At 40.8% G+C, this 12,635-nt stretch overlaps 1 protein-coding gene across 3 annotated transcripts in view; it reads left to right on the plus strand.

The window, feature by feature from the left end:
* The window catches only part of atp2b2 (ATPase plasma membrane Ca2+ transporting 2), a 150,631-nt gene that overhangs the window by 81,423 nt on the left and 56,573 nt on the right, over positions 1-12,635 (plus strand). The window lies entirely within an intron of this gene.

Raw genomic sequence — 12,635 nt, forward strand, 5'->3', positions numbered from 1 at the left:
TTTTGACTGTTGGACAAAAACGACATCGCTTTGGGCTCTGGAAACTTAAGACATTTTTCATTATTTTTGTACATTTTATAGACTAAACAATTTATCAATTATATCTATTATAATAATATTCTACTATTACAACTAGTACTAGTATTGTAGTATTTTTTACAATTCATAATACATAAATATGGCTCTGTTATTACCAAATGACTAGCATTACATTTGTGGTATATGGAAAAATCAATAGTGTTGAATCCCATGTAAGTACATCTGTTTCATGTCACAGATATTATAGGAGATGCATCCATTTGTGCAGCAGATGGAAAGTTTTGGATTGGGTTTCATGGGATCAGTCATATTACAGTTACATACTGTCAAATTGATACTGCATAGCACAAGCAGAGATCAATAACCTTTCAACTGTAATTCCCGAACTGTAATTCCCCTACAGTGTTAGTGTTTGTAAACCATTAGAATATACATAGCATTACACATTAGAACAAAATTGTATAGAATAATGCCAAATTATTAGTATATTTTTAATTGAATTGTCATTTTCCTGGCACAATCACCAGCACCTTGCTTGCTGTATTCAGCAATTTGTCATGACTATTTCATGATTCTCTCTGGTAGTTTGAATTTTAATAGCTGTGCCTATTGTGTCCAGAGCTTATCTGACCCCTGAGTGAAACCAGAGACTGACACCCAGATGGGAGACAGCAGATAGACCACTGTCATTCTCCCTTTCAGCCTTTTGGCCTTGGACACTCTCCCTTTTCACTCCCAGGGTGGGAGTGCGAGTGTGCATCTACTGCGTTTGTGTGTGCAGTTGGAAGTGTTTGTGTGTGTGTGTGTGTGTGTGTGTGTGTGTGTGTGTATGTGTGGGAAAATACAACAGCGCCTAATCGGCATGGTTGGCTAAAGCCATGCAACTAAAATTATTGTGTCAGGATTATTCAAAAAATCATTCTTCAACTTTTATTAATTTTTTTTCTTATGGAATACAATAAAAAACCACTACTGTCCTCCTAGTTCACTGGGAAATTATTTAAAATTAACCAATAACTTGTGATTCAGACTCAATTATTTGTAAATGGTGTACAGTCATTTTTAAGCTGTAAATCTTAGCAGTATTAAAGCTGTCTAAATTTTCTTATGTAATTTTATTTATAGGGCAGCAATTAATAACAAAAGTTATTTTATTGCACTTTTCAAATAGAGCAGATCTAGACCATAGTCTTTGTGATAATATTTACAGAGACCCAACAATTCTCACCACGAGCAAGCACTTGGTGAGTGGGGGGGAACACAGACAGACAAAACGTTCCAAGTGTGAATGCTCTTTTAGTCTTACTTGTAGAACAGTCCAGCTCATAACAGTCCCTAGAAAAGTCAACGTATTAGGGGGGTGGACTGGGCAGCCATACTGGCTGCACTTAACAGGAGAGGGGGCATGGCAGGGGCATAGTTTGAGGCTGCCGCAGGGGGGCGCCCTCGCCGTGGGGGCAGGGCCGGCCAGAGTGGTTCGCCAATATCCACATGAGCAGGCTTGAGACGGTCTATAGCCACCCGCTCAGGCCTGCCCCCCATATCCACAACGAAGTTCTTAGACCCTCCCACCAGGACACGGAAGGGCCCATAGTAGGGGGGCGGCAGCGGAGTACGATGGCCATCGTGGAGGATGAAGACATACTTGACTGACGGTAAATCCTTGGGCACGTAGGACTGGGGGAGGCCATGGTGAGACGTCACGTCAATGGGAACGAAACCATAGGCAATGTCCCGAGACACAGCACAATGGGACGTGCAGAGGCTGGCCGTACACCAGCTCGGCCGATGAGGCTTGAAGATCTTCCTTGGGGTCAGAGCAAAGGCCAAGCATAACCCATGAGAGGCGATCGGCCCAGTCGCTGCCCGTAAGGCATGTCACGATGAAACCACTTACAAAGTCTGTTGCTCTGTGGCTGTGGTACGGTGGACCTTTACCACAAGGACCAAAGCCATAATGAACGGATGTAGTGGAGGACAGCGGAACCACTTCTGGCCACCATGGTGAGGAGGTAGGTGTAACCACGGGAGGGGGGAAATGGGCCCACCAGGTCCACATTCACATGATCAAAATGTCTCTCTGGCACTTTGAAGGGTTTCAAAGGAGCCTTGGTATGACGAGTCACCTTTGCGCGCTGGCACGCCACACAGGCAGCAGCCCAGACCCTGACGTCCCTCCACAGGCCCGGCCAGACGAACTTGGCCCCCACCAGCTTGATAGGGGTGGAAAAGGCCGTGGATAGCGTCAAAAACCTTATGCCTCCAGCCAGCAGGTACCATGGGGCACAGTTGGCCAGTGGAGACATTGCAGAGGAGTGTAGCGTTGGCCGTGTCAAACACCGCATCTTCCATGAGCAGCGCCGTGGGGGCCGTCCTGTAGGCTTGCACCTCAGAGTCCACGGTCTGATCCTCAGCCATGGCTGCATAGTTGAGGCCCAAGTGGACGGAACCAGTGACCGCCCAGGACAGGCAATGTGGTATACTCAGAGATGGCAGAGAGCTGTTGACCAGACCATGGCTTTGAAGACTTGGCCATGGCAAACGTCAGCGGCTTGTGGTCAGCGAAAGCCATGAACCTCCGGCCCTCCAACAGGAAACGGGAATGACGGGTGGCAAGGAAAAGACCCAGGAGCTCCCTGTTGAAGACGCTGAATTTCTTCTCGTTGTCCTGGAGCTTCCTGCTTAAAAAGGCCAGCGGCTGCCAGGCTCTGCCCACCCGCTGTTCATACACAGCCCCCACAGCGTAATAAGAGGCGTCCGTAGTAAGAGCAACTGGGGTGGTCAGAGACGGGTGCGCCAGCAGAACAGCGTTGGCCAGCGCAGTTTTGGCAGCATCAAAAGCACCAGTCATCTCTGGGGACCAATCCAACAAGTCCACCGGCCTCCCACCCCGCAAGGCCGGTCGCATGAACCGGGCCACAAGGACATCCTGCAGGTGGTAACCGCGCACCAGGTCCACCTTTGAGAAAATGTGCCGCCGGCTAGGTGGGCGGAGAAGTCCTGTATGTGCGGCACAGGGTACCGGTCGGGGGTGGTGGCGTTGTTCAAGCGAAGGAAATCGCCACAGGGACGCCAACCATCATCAGCCTTGGTCACCAGGTGCAGGGGGGAAGCCCAGTTGGAGTTGGAGCGGCGCACGATGCCAAGGAGCTCCATGGTGGTGTCCATTGGGGGGCCATGCCCGCCAGCCATGGTGTCCACAGGCTTCAGGTTTTTATGTTATGAAGGCGTGCTTGAAGTTTAGCTGACTGATTGGTTTCATCTGGCTTGATCGATAGATATGATATGGTATCATCTGCATAACAATAAAAGCTTATGGAGTGTTTCCTGATAATCAAGCAAATATAAGGTGAATAGGACTGATCCAAGCACATATCCTTGTGGAACTCCTTGATAAATGGGACTTAAACCAGCTTAGTGCGGTTCCTTTAGTGCCAATTAAATGTTCCAGTCTCTGTAATAGGATATGATGGTCAATGGTGTCGAATATAGCACTAAGAGCTAACTAGACAGAGACAAGTCTTTTTTCTGTTGCAAATAGAAGAAGGTTTGTAATTTTCAAAGTGCTGTCTCTGTGCCGTGATGAACTCTAAATCCTGACTGAAAATCCTCAAATAAACTATTGCTATGTAGGTAACTGATTGGCCACTACTTTCTTAAGGATCTTAGAGAGAAAGGGAAGGTTACATATACGTCTTTAGTTGGCTAAAATCCCTGGATCGAGAGTGGGCTTTTTGAGAGATAGCCTGTCACAGATTGATCATGTGTAGTAACCTCCATTGAGGTCTATTGAGATTGGTTTTGGAGCCAGCCTCAAGTGGCCATTCGATGACCTGCAGTTTTTGGCACTTCCGCGATGGCTTCATTTTTCAGCCGCGGAGGTTGATGCTTTGTCAAAACACGCTGGCACACTCTCACCATCTCTTTCTGTTTATTTGAAGCACAGACACATACCTCCACACACACACAGAGGCAATAAACAGATGTCTCATTAATGTTTTGTCCACATCTAGTGCAGTTGGGCCAGCTAACATTTACAGTGTTTGAGGCTCAGGTGGTGGAACAGATAAATGACTTATAAATTCAATAAGAGATTTTTGATTTCGGTCCCACACAGCAGGCTGCACAAACACAGCATTAACATAATTCTGACACAGTTTTGTTCGTCCTAAGAAAGCCTTTTCTTTTAACCGTATTTTCACTCCTCTTTGTCTCACACATTAGATTTAGTATATACACCGCTGTGCTCTCCCCCACAGATTGTCATGTAAAGTAACTCACCTTAAGGAGAAACTGGGAGCGATTGGTTTGATGCAGTAGATTTCCCCACCAATGTGAACATAGCAGAAACCTTGTCACATAAGAATTGCCTAGCGGAATGGGCTTGATGTGATTAATTATGCATCCCTAATGTACATGCACATGATATTTTTAAATGTGGGTCACATGCTCCTGGGACCACATAAAGCCATGGATTGATAATATGAACTGGACCTATGCAAAATAATGTTTCATGAATTTCGATAAGGACCATATGCACTGAAGCCGTCATTCTACATGAGTCCCTGTAAGCTTGTTTCTGTTTTTCCCCTCCATGCTGCTCTTAATGTGTTACTTACCAGGCCTCCAAAAATAGATTTCTAATAGATTTTACACCTCTTAACTTTGGTAAAACCTTTGGGTATAAAATTCTGTGATGTGAGCAACACACACCAACCACATCTATTTTTAATTGTAGAAACCTGTTTTTCTTGCATAACATTACATAATCAGCTTGTGTTTGCAACATTATAAAATAAAATAAAAAACTGCAAGAAGTATCATCATAGAAGCAAAAGAGCATGCGTGCTTTGGGTCAGAATGTAATCGCTTATGAAATTAATGTGGGATGCATTATTCAGTCTTTTAGACCTGAAGATTTCATTTATACAACCATCTTCATCTAGCTATATACTAAGTAGGAATACTAAGTAATAATCACTTATACTGTGGAGTGAGTGGCGTGTGTGTGTATGTATGAGAGAAAGAGCTGTGAGCTGCGTTCTCTCACTCCACTCTGCCATCTCTTGCATGAGTCAGACTCATAGAGCACAGTGCGTGACAGCAAAACTCACCCACTTGTACATCTGCCCCCACAATCTCGCACACACACTCACGCACACACTCACACACAATTGCATATATTATTGTGAGTATTGCCACATACATTTAATTTGGGTTGTTGGGAGACTGTTATAAACTGCCCTGGTGTTTGAGCTTTCTGTATATACATATATATGTATATACATACATATATATGTATATACATACATATATATGTATATACATACATATATATGTATATACATACATATATATATATATATATATACATATATATATATATATATATGTATGTATAGAAAGCACAAATTAGGTGGCATCAGAAAATAAGATGCAGTAGCTCCTTTGTCTTAACAATGAAAGACCTGTAATACCAAGATTTTTTTTTTTCATGGTCAGCTTGTGGCATTGTCCAAATCAAACTCAAAATTCAGCTTTGGAAGACGTGTGCCACATTTAAAGGTGACAAAATTTGCTTACCAGTACCTCTAAATCTACCTCTAAAATGTCGAAGTGTTCCTTTTAGTCATTTTCTTGTTGAAGCAGCAACCTTGACCAGAGCTCCTCTGAGCTTTCTGTTGCCTGATAAACATGAAAATCTGTCACTGATCCCATTCAAGGAGTTTGTTTAGCTTAGGTGTAGAACATTCAATCTGCAATATTAGACTGATCTGTCAATTTGTCCGAGCAGAAACATCCTTATAAGAGGATGTAGTATTGTGTCACACAATTACGAAGACACACGCACATAAACACACTATACATGCACGATGGGAAAGACATGGTGTCAGAAATTGCTCACTTTCTAGTCCATTACATTTTAGATGGGGCTGTGCTTAGGAGAATAAATGATGGATCTATGTGTGTGTGTGTGTGTGCATGCAAGCATACTTTGGTGTTAGTGTGACCCCGTGACTCCTCATGAAATGAGGGAATGTTATTTCTTTTTCAGTTCTTTGTGTACATACAGTACAGTATGTCTGCTTGTCTGTTTTGCTACACTGAAAACATGTCACATCAACTCGTCCTCACAGAGATGAGCCTGCCTCCTGCACTGCCCTCTTGTACTCATAATCCTGATAGGGTGTGGAGCGTGCAGAGAATCAGAGCACGTGGAAGCACAATGTAAGCTGAGCAAAGACAATACCAAATAAGACTTTTGTGCTAAAACAAAACGTCTTCAAACAGGGGAACTCGTCCTTGAACACGGGACACGGGTTGAGTCACCCCTTTCCTGCTGTTTTAAATGCTGCGCTAACATCAAACCCCCGATGTTTCCCAAAAAACATCCAGCCCTACCGTGATTCAGAGAATAAGAACTTTCTTTCTTTAATTAGGTCTTCATTTAACAGTGTGTGAACCTGCTGTGCTGCTGGGTGTGGCTCCCCTCTCAGGAATAATTCAGTTAAATTCCCCCACTATTGTCTTAAACTAAAGAAGCTGTTTAGATGAAATGCCAAGTGTTTCAACCTAAACTCGGATCCAGTGGATTAAATGTTCTCCAGAGATTGCCCCACAAGGTTAATTGCAATACAACGTCATGGACAGACATGTGCTCATTCTCATGTGAATGCATTTGCATTTTAATATTTTCTGGCTTGCTGTCAATACTATTTGAGATGAATCCCACTGTGTCCGGAAGCAGATACAGTGGGTGAGGATCACGTGGGACTTGGGTCAGTAGGTCTAAATCTTTGCAGTTTACAAGATTGTGCATAAATCAGGTTTTTAACTACTTCTATCTCTCTCCCAGATGTGATGAATCCCGTCACCTATATTTTTGCTCTGCTGTCTAGTTGGTTAATATTAAGTTGTAAAGCTTTTCTTTTATTACTATCTTCAAAAACTTGGAAAGTATATATGCCATGGAAAGTGCATCACCTTAGAAATTGAACAATACGTCAATATATATTAAACATTGTACCATTTTGCAACACTGTGCACAGCATGCAAGTTATTTTACTCTGGTTTTCCAGTATGTCTCTACTTACTAAGAATGTCAAGAACTAATGTACAGGAAGATACACATAGTCAGTCATACAGCTAAAACAAGGACAACAAGAAGGGTAATCTAAAAGCATCCAGTATTTTCCTCCCCTAAACAAGTACCATCATAATTACGTATGTTGTGATGTAACATCTTCCACCTTCTCCTACGTAACAGACGCAAGCCCACCACCTTTGTAGCAATGACCCAAAAAACATATAAAAAGGTTTTCTGTTTTTGCATTTTGTTTCCTTTTTCTTAGCTTTGTGTGCACCTTTCTGTTATTGTCTGAATCTTTTCACACTCCTCTCCATCCCACGCCCACCTACTGTCTATGTAATTTACTTACACATAACATAGTACATTCTTTTTCTAATGCCTTCCTTAAGAACATCTGCCCTTTGAAACGATTTCTACTGTATTCTGCCTTTGTATGCACAGTAACAAACCTCTTTTATCTTTCTTTTATGGCATAAATTGGTATCATTATTATGGAGGTCATTCTCAAGGACATTGTGACACATTTCTCCATCACTCCATCTTCTAATAAGAGCATGATAATTATCCACCTTTTAGCCGCTGATGGGTTATTATTCATAGAGTTACTCTATATCCAGCCTACTCCCTGTTTCGGTCCCTGTCTCTTTCTCTTTTTCTCACTCTCTTGTGCTCACTGAGTCACACTTAAACTCTCTTCACACCCCCCCCGTCTCTTCTCTCTTTTTAAAATGGTGAAAGCTGGGGATACATGTTGCAGCTATTGATTCGCTGCAGAAAAAAAAAAAATGCATCAATATTTGCGTCATTATGATGATGATGATAGTAGAACCCTGTTGCCATGGCGACTTGTTTTGGACATTGTGGCACACAGTATTGTGTGGGGGGGGGGGGGGGGGGGGGGGGGGAGCTTCAGACAGACAGGAAGACGTTAAAGCTAGGTAGGGGGGATACTGGTTAGACCTACCAGACACGTTAAAATGTTGTTCTCTATGTATTGTATTTTATTTTTATTTGCTGCTACACTGTGACGTGCCTATTTGACAAGGACATTTGGAGGTCATCTCGTCATTTCAGTCTTTATCGTCTTAACATACTTACCTGTGCACAAATACACACGCATGCATGCTGTTGTTAACAAAACACACACACTAAATAAACACACACACACACTCACACACACACACACACACACACATACACGCTTACTTACATATTCACACATGTCCAAGGTTCAGAGTCGCGGGTATTTCCACTCAAGGAGTGGGATGCATAGTGTTTCCATGGAGATCTATTTTTAGCCACCTACAAAAAAAAAGGCCAACTGTTAAAATATGCCACCATGTTCCCTCTGACTGAAAAAAATAATCCTCTCATTCTGAAAGGATGGTGTAAAGTTTAAATTAGTTTTTTCTTATTTCATGTCCCTGTCTTGTTTATTTGAAAAAAACAGGGCATTAGGTAGGTACCATTTGTCAAAGCAGATTCAAATCACTGATGTGTTTGACAGGTCAGCTCATTACTAGCTATAAATTACAGAGTAAGAACAGTGAAGAAGGGGAGGAGAGAAATTCAAAGTTTTATCTTTATCGAGTTTTAAAGAATGGCTGTAAATCTTTGGTTAAAAATACTTCACTTTATCATTCGGTAAAGTAGTCGAACTATTTGTCAGTTGACAGGAAATAAATTATCTAGAGTTGTCAGTTAATTCATACATGAAGAAAAATGCCAAATATTTGCTGGTTTTAGCTTCTCAGTGTGAGCATTAATTAGTGTGAGTAAGTGAGTTTTAATTCATCATATCCTACCTAAATATCTGAGATGAGAAAAGTAATCGACAGATGAATTGTTAGAGAAAACAGTCCTTAGTTGCAGCCCAAGTCCAATCGTATTCTTAATGATATAGTTTCTTATTATTGTTACATTAGAGTTTTCACTATCCCAAATTTCATGGGCAGTTTTTTAAAAAAGGATTTAAGAGCAGAGAGGCTCATCACATACTCAAGGGCAGCTTTCCTTGTCCCTGAACCCAGTTGGCAAAAGAAGCCCATACTGATTATTTGTGGTATAGTCCTTTTCATGATTAAATCCAAAATCATACATTTTCTAATGGGAATTGAAAATTCTAACTGTAGCCATCTAATGGTCACAATTAAATGTGGTTTATTATTAAGCATGCCTGCTTAATTAGCTAGTATTCAGTGGAAATTGACTGGAAATATGGAAGAGCGATTTGATGGCATGCAACCAAATTCATAAAAAAAGATTAAAACAGGATGCATTTCTGGTACAGTAAATGGCTGGGACTTAATCTGCTGAGTCACCAGGATGCCCACTGTTTGTTTTAAGTCCATCAGCTGACGATCTAAAAAGGAACTGCAATTTAACGCTAATGATAGTGCATCATCTCTCATCTCATATTTCATAAATGGACTAACTTTCCAAAAGGATTTTATTGTTTAAGCCTTCATTGAACAATTACAATGACCTTTGTTGAAATAAATTACCAATTAGACACAGTGGCGGAGGGTAACATTTACATTACATTATATTTACATTTATATTTAAGTACTGTTAAGTGCTGAATTTTGAGGTACTTGAGATACTTGAATATTTCCATTTTCTAGTTCATATTATACTTTTTAACTAAACTATATTTGTTTGATAAGATCAGATACTAGTTACAAATTCGCATTATTAATACAGTATAAAAAATAATAGACAAGTAAATGATGTGTTATTATAGCTTAAGAGTTGGTAAGACCTACTACTATCTGTTCATACTTCACTACTTGGTAATGAACTCTAGCACAAAGATTCCTTTGCAATCACTCTTAATCCTCTGTGAGGTTGTTGTGACTCATCGGTGTATCGCCACAGTTTTTCTGTCCTCTCGCTGCCTCCTCAAAATCTACTGCCAGAGCAGTTAGGTGGGCTGACAGTATTTAGCCTTCAATATTTCATAATCTGCCAAATGAATCCTGAGCAGCATTGCAGTCAGCGATCCAGGAAGGAATGATAATGTAGCGGAGGATTTTCCAGGAAGCAATGAGTATTTAATGATTAGGGAGATTGATTACAGCATAGCTCACATCTCAAGGGCATTAAATGTTAGAACACAGTTAAAACATTTAACAAGGTTAAATGTCATGCTGAACCGATGCACCATCTCATATTCAGTGGCACCTATCACGTGGCAGAGGTGGGTAGGAGTAGGCAGTATGTTGTATTTCAGTGTGAAATGATTGCTGCCCTTATGCAGAACTGTGTATTTGCATGCTATAACTAGCTCTCCGGCCTCTGGGCAGATGCAAGAAATGTGGAGTAGGAGGATTAGCATATGTATTTGTTGTTTTTAAAAATTCTGGATGCAGTATTGGGGTTCTACACAAGCTGAATGTGGCCATGTATAAATATGTGCATCTGCACTTGTTTGTGCATACATGAGTGTGCCTTTTGTGTGTGCACATCTAACCAACTGGAACTGGCTAAAGCCTGATTATATGAGCTCTAGTTTTACCGTGTGATAGTGCAAGTAACTGTAGGCATACTTGGCCAGCCTTATTACACACAAAGCACGTGCATGCGGTCACGACTCACAGAACCATGCACACACACACACGTGCGCACACATAGACATGCTTGTGTGCTTTTGTGTGATATGATGCAGGGTGCTGTGGAGATCAATGGAAGAGCATGCTAGGTCCTCTCACAGAGACAATTAAAAGAGAATGGATAATGAGGCTATTTATAGGCTGATCTATTTGTAACCAGGGCATTCTCCTACGTAGGAGCTGTGAATTGTTCTCTTCAAAGCATGCCCTCCTTCTGTCCTCTCCTTCTTCCTCTCTGTTGCTCTATGCACTTTTACATATGAAATTAATCTCTTCTCTTTATTTCCTCTCATTTTTGCAGCATGTAAACAGTTGTCCTTTTCACAACAACTCTGTTATTCATCAGTTATTTTCTGCAGATGTTAAAAAGTCATCCGACACTCATGCATTCACATGTGAAACAGTGTCATGTAGCAGCGATGTTATCAGGTGCAATCCAGGGCCACTCCTGGGAGACCCAGTGACGCACCATGCATGACATAATGCTGTGGTAATGTCTGTGGTTGTGAGGGAGAGAGATACAGAGACGGTGAATGCACACTGCTTGTGTGTGCACTCAGCACCCAGATAATGGTACTACACTGAAAAGCAGCCAGATCGAAACCAATAATAGTAGCTTCATAGAAATCTTTTATTTATTATTTTACTAAAAATACATATATTTGCATTGCCATTAGTACACTTGATTCTACCTCCATAGCTTTTTGAAGGTGTGATATAAATATAGTTTATCTATATCAGACACATCAGTGCAGATTCTTATTGTAGCTGTAATAATTGCAATTTAATATATAAACATTTATTTATATAAAGTATAATATGCAAGGTGAGCTATGCTCAATTTTAAAGCCAGTTGTGTAAGATTGGAATGCAGATGAAATATATCAAATGAGCCACAGTGCAATTATGTCAAATGAGGTTGTAATTTGATCTGATGATTGATTTGCTGCTTTTCTCTATGTTATATTATTGGAAATTGGATATCTTTTAGGTTTTGCACCGCTGATCACATAAAACACTTTAAAGATGTCCCCCTAGGCTCAGGGGAGTGCATTTTTCACTATTTCTGACATTTTATAGACTAAATGTTTAATTAGTTAATCAGAAACAGAATCAGCAATAATCAATATTATTTTGCAGCTGTAATAAAACAAATTTAATATGTGAACATGACTTAATTTAAAGAAAAAAGTAATTTAGACAAAGTAGACTCCGCTTTAAGGTCCATTAGTTGCGATCTGAACGTAGACAAAAGATACAGGATCAACCACTCTGCACTACATTTAATCCATATTAAACATAATGTTGAATTCCAAATTCCAAATCATCGACTTAATGCATCGTTAAAGGAAAAAAAAAAAAAAAGGACAATTGCACACAAAAAGCTACTGTGAACACTTTTCCGGGCCGTATTCTAAAAGAAAATTGTGCCTCGAGCCAGTATGAAGTTCTTCGTATAAAAGAGCCAAAGATATTTGTGTACAGTAGTTCATGGTCTATGAGGAGGTGGATGGGGTCAAACCACAAGGCCCTCGTCTCTTGAGCAGAATTATATAAGGAACGCAGAGCCGTGGCCCACCGTGACTCAAACTGGTAATTAGAGATGGTTTGTGTGTGGTGTGAGCGTTAGGAAGAGAAAAGAAGAAAGCCTGAAAAATAAAAAAGGATTTCTTATAAAGCTGGCAGGAGATCAGTGCTTTTAGCAATAAAAAATGACTGCAGTTTCATTTGCAGTTTCCAGCTGTGCTTTTAAATACTTTGTGTGTGTGGGGATACAAATGGTAATTTTCAAATGTAGAGAAAAACAGTTTGTTGTTTGTTACTTTAATGTTACCCCTTAATAAATACAATCTAAAACCCACTACAATACATAAGTAAGAAAATCCTACACACAC

This window comes from Micropterus dolomieu, linkage group LG18 (assembly GCF_021292245.1).
Source record: "Micropterus dolomieu isolate WLL.071019.BEF.003 ecotype Adirondacks linkage group LG18, ASM2129224v1, whole genome shotgun sequence".
In the NCBI taxonomy this organism is placed as follows: Eukaryota; Metazoa; Chordata; class Actinopteri; order Centrarchiformes; family Centrarchidae; genus Micropterus; species Micropterus dolomieu.